Here is a 6621-nt window from a genome sequence, read left to right as displayed (position 1 = left end):
CTACTGAAATGCTCTCACACACACTACTGAAACGCTCTCACACACACTACTGAAATTTTTGCTCTCAGACACACTAGTGAAATATTATCTCTCACACACACTAGTGAAATTTTACCTCTCACACACACTACTGAAATTTTTGCTCTCACACACACTACTGAAACGCTCTCACACACAAAACTCAAATGCTCCCACACACACTACTGAAGCGCTCTGACACACACTATTGAAATTTTAGCTCCCACACACACTACTGAAATGCTCTCACACACACTACTGAAACGCTCTCACACACACTCTCACACACACTAGTGAAACACTCTCACACACACTACTGAAATTTTAGCTCTCTCACACACTACTGAAAACCAAGAAGATTTCAATTGAACAGGAAGGTATTTTAGCTGCACAGGAAGGTGAGGAAAAACAAATAACACATTAATGCACAGCTAACACCGCGGTGACGTCTACAACAGTTTGTTAGAGGTATAATTGAAAAGTCTTTTGCCTTCATCAGTGACTATCCAAACATTGTTTTAGGATAGCAGCCTTTTGCAATTAGTCGGGGCATGCTGGATATGCTAGCTGCCCGTATAATCTGGAAAGACTGTCTGACAGTACCTCATCTACAATGAAATTACATCGGATCCTTGTCATTTTTTACATACATTCTTTGTTGATTGAGGTGAGAACCAATGAAGAAGATGCTGAAGGATTTTTTACTTGTGCTCTGCAAGGTATTTAGGCGCTCCAAAATGAAAATACGGGCAATATCAGACAAGAGCAGCTTTATAGAGAGCTAGATGATCATACACGAACTCTATCAGAATTTCTTGCTGCTGTATCTCGATATGATCCCAATAATAGGGTTGCCACCAACCTACTAGGATCCTTGTAGAGATGCTTTTGCAGCTTGCTACATGAATATTATGCTAGACAGAGATCTGCTTATGTGACCCACAGATAGTTACCCCCAACCACCTTGAGTGGTCATCCAGGTCGGCCACGATACACTATATCTGCTGAACAGATTTCTCACTTTGTTTCCATTGGTATAAAAAAATAACAGTGACCAAAAAAACTGAAATTGCTATAAGTATGTTAAATATTTGGGGGCTTCATAATACATCAATTTAGATGTTGTCTGATGTATATACTGTTGAGTTGTTTAATCCTTTATTTCACATCACAATTTTAATCTCTAACATCGATTGTGCCAGGTAAACGTAGTGTGGAAAAAGACATTTTTCATGCCACTGTGTGTCTGTGTGTGTGAGAGAGAGGTGTGGTGTTGTTGAAGTAAAGTACAGGGTCAGGAATTCACTACTAAATAATATGAACAAACATGTCAAACTGTGGTAATGCTTTCTGATCTCTCAACAGGCATTTTGACGGCAACCACAAGTTGATTAGATGGCGCTTGGTCCTGCATGGCTGTGTTGATGGCTTCCGCCGAACTATCATATACTTACATTGCTTATCCAATAACAGAGCCTCAAGTGTCCTGTCATTGTTTTTGGAAGGAATACAAAACTTTGGTTTGCCCTTAAGGGTCAGGTGTGATTATGGCATGGAAAATATACAGGTTGCTCGTTTTATGTTACAGAGAAGAGGAGTAGGCAGTGTTATTACAGGTGTTTCAGTACATAACCAAATAATTGAAAGACTGTGGGCAGAACCCAACAGAGTTATATCAAGACACTTTATAAATAACTTTAACTTTATGGAAGAACAGGGTATGTTGGATTCACTGAATGAGCTACATCTTTTTTGTCTGCATTATGTTTCTTTGCCAAGGATTGAAAGAGCATTAACAGAATTTGTCAATCAGTGGAACAACCATGGTCTCTCTACACAAGGAGGACAGACCCCTCTTCAGCTGTGGCATACAGGTGTCACAAACAATGTGGGAATCCTGTCGTTTATAAATGACATTTTTCATGTTGATAACTATTATGGCGTTGATGAATAAGGGCCATTACCAGAACTTCAAACAAACAATAATGTCAATATTCCAGATATTGACATCAACATAAACGAGATTGCAATGAACATAATTCAACAAGTGAATCCATTAGAAAATGATGGAAATCATGGAATAGATGTGTTTTCTTCACTTTTACACCTTTTACATTAAATCAAATATTTTGCAAAAAATATAAAAATAAAAAAAACACATTTCAGAAAACATATCTGATCCAAACTAACATATTGAAACCATTTTCTTTAAAATGATAAAATGACAGCTCTGTTGTCAAACAGAAACTGACACAGGCAGAAGAATAAACAGACAACCAAATCAAAAACAGATGCACATACACATGAAATGAGTAAAATGACACAAATTTTGTATATTCAAACTCAACAATCTAAATAAACTTCTGAAGTGCTGTTAAACAATTAGTATCTACCTGTATGAAGCCTGAAGAACAATCACTTCTTGTCAAATTGATGTCTTAAAACATCAATTTGACTGAGGCAGGTAAATTTGGAAATATTAAAACCATAACAAGTTAATACTCAATACTCACTTTGAATCAGTAGAGAGACCAATACAAAAGAGAAACACGCAAACTCCTCCAGCATAATGTGTTCATACCCTGCCAAAGTGTTACCTAATGCAAAATCAAACTTCTCCTTGAACAGCTGGTATGAAACACGCAGTGGCAGCCTAATGCAGTTAACACACGTGTTGGCAAGAGGGAAAATTAGTGTAGAAGAGAAGTCATCGTCTCCTCTATGAATGAACTCAATCGAGGGTGCTGGGGAAAAGCCAATAGGTGGCACCGCAGTTGCTCCAGTTGCAAAGGCCAATATCTTCTGTAATTTGGAAGGTCCTTCTTCTTCTGCAAAACAAAAGGGAAAAAAAGTGTTAAAAGGTTATTTCCTTTGGCCAACATAAATTTACAGTGAGTATTACTCTAAAGCACGAATCTTAATGACTGTTATTGCAATGACTATAGAGCATGCTTTTCATCTTTCAATAGTCTCAAAGAACTATGTAAAAATGTTACTACAACCAAGAGAGTAATGTGGTGTTATTGTTATATGAGTATGTTATTTAAAATAAAGATTTCAGAAATGCTAACCTATAAATCGTTACATCTATTAATGTGCACTAAAGTGACAATTACCTTCTGCATCTTGGAGATAGTCTCTCCAGAAGGTAACAACCATCTCCTCAGCAGCTCTTTTGTTGCTTCCTTCTGGAGATAGATGAATGTTGAAAAGATCATCCACCTGGTCAGCAGTCAGCATATGTGGCTCATAGCCAGTGTTGGGACTAACGCGTTATTAAGTAAATAACGACCACGGTAACTAGTTATTATGCCAAAACCAGGAACGCGTTACTCGTTTCTGGGATTTAGATAGGCTCATTATTCGTTACTTCGTGTGGTGGCATCGCGGAGCTTCAACAGATTCAATAACATTAGCAAGTGGTGGAAGCCAGCAGGTGGATGAAGGAAAAGGGAGGCAAGAGGAGCGGCCGCCTGTCTGAGTGTCAGGTGAACTGAACTTCAGGTAAGAAGTTATGACCTGCAGTCTATCTGGGTCAGATATAAACCAAGTTTAGGTGGAGTTTATTTTCGGTATGCTGACTTTTTCGTACTGTGAACTAGCTAGCATGACGGAGTTTCTATACAGCTGGGTGGGTGCTATGTTACTCATGCTGAACTTTATTTTGTTCATACGGGTAATTATTAGAGTTGCCAACCGTCCGGTAAAAAACGGAATCGTCTGGTATTCAGAGAAAATGCGCGTTTCGAATTGAGGTGAAAAGGAACACAGTTTGTCCCGGACTTCAGCTACAATGAGAAAGACACAAAGCTGGATTTATTCTGTCTTTACACTGCACAGCTGCCTCTTCTTCTCTCCCCTCCCTCTCCTGTTTCTACTGTTTCTACTCCTGTTTCCTTGTGCCCTGTTTCTACGGGCACAAGGAAATACTTTTCTTTCTTATTCTCATTAAGAAAGTCTAGCTTTTAAAAAAAAATTATCTGAGTCTTACAACAAACAATTGATAGATTGATACATATATACCGTCAGAACAGTGTAGATCACTGTCACAACAGTGTTTGTTTTCATTCAAAGGCTTTATGATTTTTCCTATAATGGTGGGCCGGTCTCTAGTCAAAATGCCCGGGACGATTTTTTTTGTTCCAGTCCAGCTCTGTATGCAGCTCATCTGCAGTCTGGTGTTACCTACATCTTCCTATTCAGAAGGCAGCATTTCCGAGTTCTGAGTACAATCGAAAGCACCACGACTGCAGTTTTTGTGTTGGATGTAAAAAGCAGGCTAAAATCATGCGGCGGTCAATGACGGTCCAGGCGTGGGATTTCTCTCGTGGAAATGTGCACATTATTTTTTTCTTTCTATTGGTAGGTGGCACAATGCATTTGTGCCAAGTAAGCAAGCTAGAAGACTGGCAATCTTGCTGCGTATCCAGTTACGGAAGCAACACATTAACAAGAGAATTCTGAGTAAAACCAAAGTTACTTTCCCTAGTAACTAGTTACTCTGAAGGTAACGAGTAACTTGAAGTAACTGAGTTACTTTTGATAGAAGTAACTAGTAATGTAACTAAGTTACTAATTTAAAGTAACTTACCCAACACTGCTCATAGCAGAAAAGAGGGAGAAAGCTGTCAGGATGCCTTCTCATTTTCTCGAGAACCCCAAGAGTTTTCAGACCTTCACAAAATCTGGTTAAACAGCACAAAGAAATTTTATTCAATAATTCTGCAATTTCGTGCTTCTAAGTTATTTGTATATTATCAATTTGGCGCAATCAATTGTACTAGGTTATTAACTGGCCATGTTGATTAATAGGTAAGATTTTTATCACCATTTTAATTAATCTGAAAAACACAGAATACCCAAATACCTTTGAAATGGACCTTGAACGCTGTGGATAACCTGAAACATGACAATATCATGTACCAGCAGATCCCTGTCTCTTAATGAACGCATAGGCCTCAGGCATCCTGCACTGGCCAAGTAATCAAGCAGAGGTTCTTTTGACTTTTCAAGGTCCTCAAGGGTTGTACTTTGAGATATCTAGCATCACAAAGAGCAGAGGAAGGGCTTGTTATGGAAGTTACTTAGTAGTCTTAAAACCTATTAGAAGGAACCCAGCCACTAGTGGTCTACACAATCACAATATGCCCAAGCGTACATTGGAAGTCAAATGACTACACATATTTTTTTAAATAAGTTTACAATGTGCTTAAAAAAATAAGAAAATATACTCTTTCGTCTACCCTTATCTGCTGAGTCTTAGTTTAATACAGCAGCAACATATAAAAACTTGGCATTCAGCAATGGCCAGACTGATCCAGATAAACATTCCCTGCAAAAGAAAACTGGAACACAAACAATTTCAAATTTACTATAAGATTTATAAAATAAACATATAGAGACCTTTTTGACTTTTTCGAAGAGTTCCAGGTCAGCTATGGCTTCCAGGGCTGGATTTGCTGAATTTCCAACCAGAAGAGAAAATACTGTTGGTGACAGAAAGTTAGGTGGTGGACCGGACCACCATGTACCAAGCTCACTGCAATGGCTCGGCCAGAGATGTAGTAGCAGTCCCCTCTGAGAGCTGCAAAGCAACAGAATAAAAGGAAAACCAAATTGTCAGTAATGTTGCCTGTAAAAATCAGTTAAACAGTTCCCACTATTAATCTTAGAAAAATAGGTAATTACCAGTACTGTCAAGAGCCAAGTTCTTGCAGTTTTCTTTCCCCTCAAACATGGCTGACCTGGCAATGGTGTCCATCAATAGTCTCAAGAATTCCCTCCTTGGCCCGCCTAAATCAACCCTTTCCTCATCCTTCCCCATATCATCTGAGAATTTCACACAGATCATCAAGTTGGGATCATAAGATAGCCTTTGAAAACCACGCAAGGCTTCCTCCCACACAGCAGAGCGATTTATATTAAATTTGCACTGCTGTTTTGTGCTAATTTTGCTTGATAGTTCCAGCAGTATCTCTTGAACAGGGACTTTTTCTGCACTAAAAAAAGAAAATAAAACAGAAAATAAAATATATCAGCCATGTAGTCATGTTACAATTTGAGAATATGTGTCACACTGATCATAGAGATTTAAAGCTTAAAAGTTTTATGTTGATTTGACAATTCTGGAAAGCTATAATCATGTCTTAAACTCAAATTTTGTATGTTTGTTACTCACATCTGATTCTCTAAGCTCGCAATTATAGCTTGATTTAAATCCTCATCATCTGAAGAATCACCAGAAAGCGATGCCACGAGAGTTAAATATGAAGAATAATCTTCATCATTAACACTCATGGCAGGGATGTCTTCACTTCTTGCATTGAAATCTCTGCTGTGACTGCTTGTGCTAGGTTTGTCATCACTTCTTGCCATGTAGCCTTCATCACAAATGCTGCTCCCATCACTTCCTTGCTTTGCTCGTCGCCTTTTACCAACACTCCTTCCAATACAGTTGGTCCCAGTATCATCTTCTTCATCACTGCTAGTGCCACCTTTAACATGACTTCTTAAGCTTGTACATTCAAAAAAATGAAATTGGATGGTTGTTACATTTACAAAATTCAAACTTGTAATGTGAACAAAATAATTTCATGTTTCTGT

General features: G+C 38.3%; 1 pseudogene; it reads right to left on the bottom strand.

The window, feature by feature from the left end:
• Positions 1-2599: 2599 nt before the first annotated feature.
• On the bottom strand, positions 2600-6393 carry LOC134623256 (G2/M phase-specific E3 ubiquitin-protein ligase-like; annotated as a pseudogene).
• Positions 6394-6621: the final 228 nt, after the last annotated feature.

The sequence above is a fragment of the Pelmatolapia mariae genome, unplaced genomic scaffold (assembly GCF_036321145.2).
Source record: "Pelmatolapia mariae isolate MD_Pm_ZW unplaced genomic scaffold, Pm_UMD_F_2 NODE_ptg000499l+_length_29198_cov_1, whole genome shotgun sequence".
In the NCBI taxonomy this organism is placed as follows: domain Eukaryota; kingdom Metazoa; phylum Chordata; class Actinopteri; order Cichliformes; family Cichlidae; genus Pelmatolapia; species Pelmatolapia mariae.
Note: the sequence above shows the minus strand (reverse complement) of the source record. Positions and strands in the feature narration are given on the sequence as shown.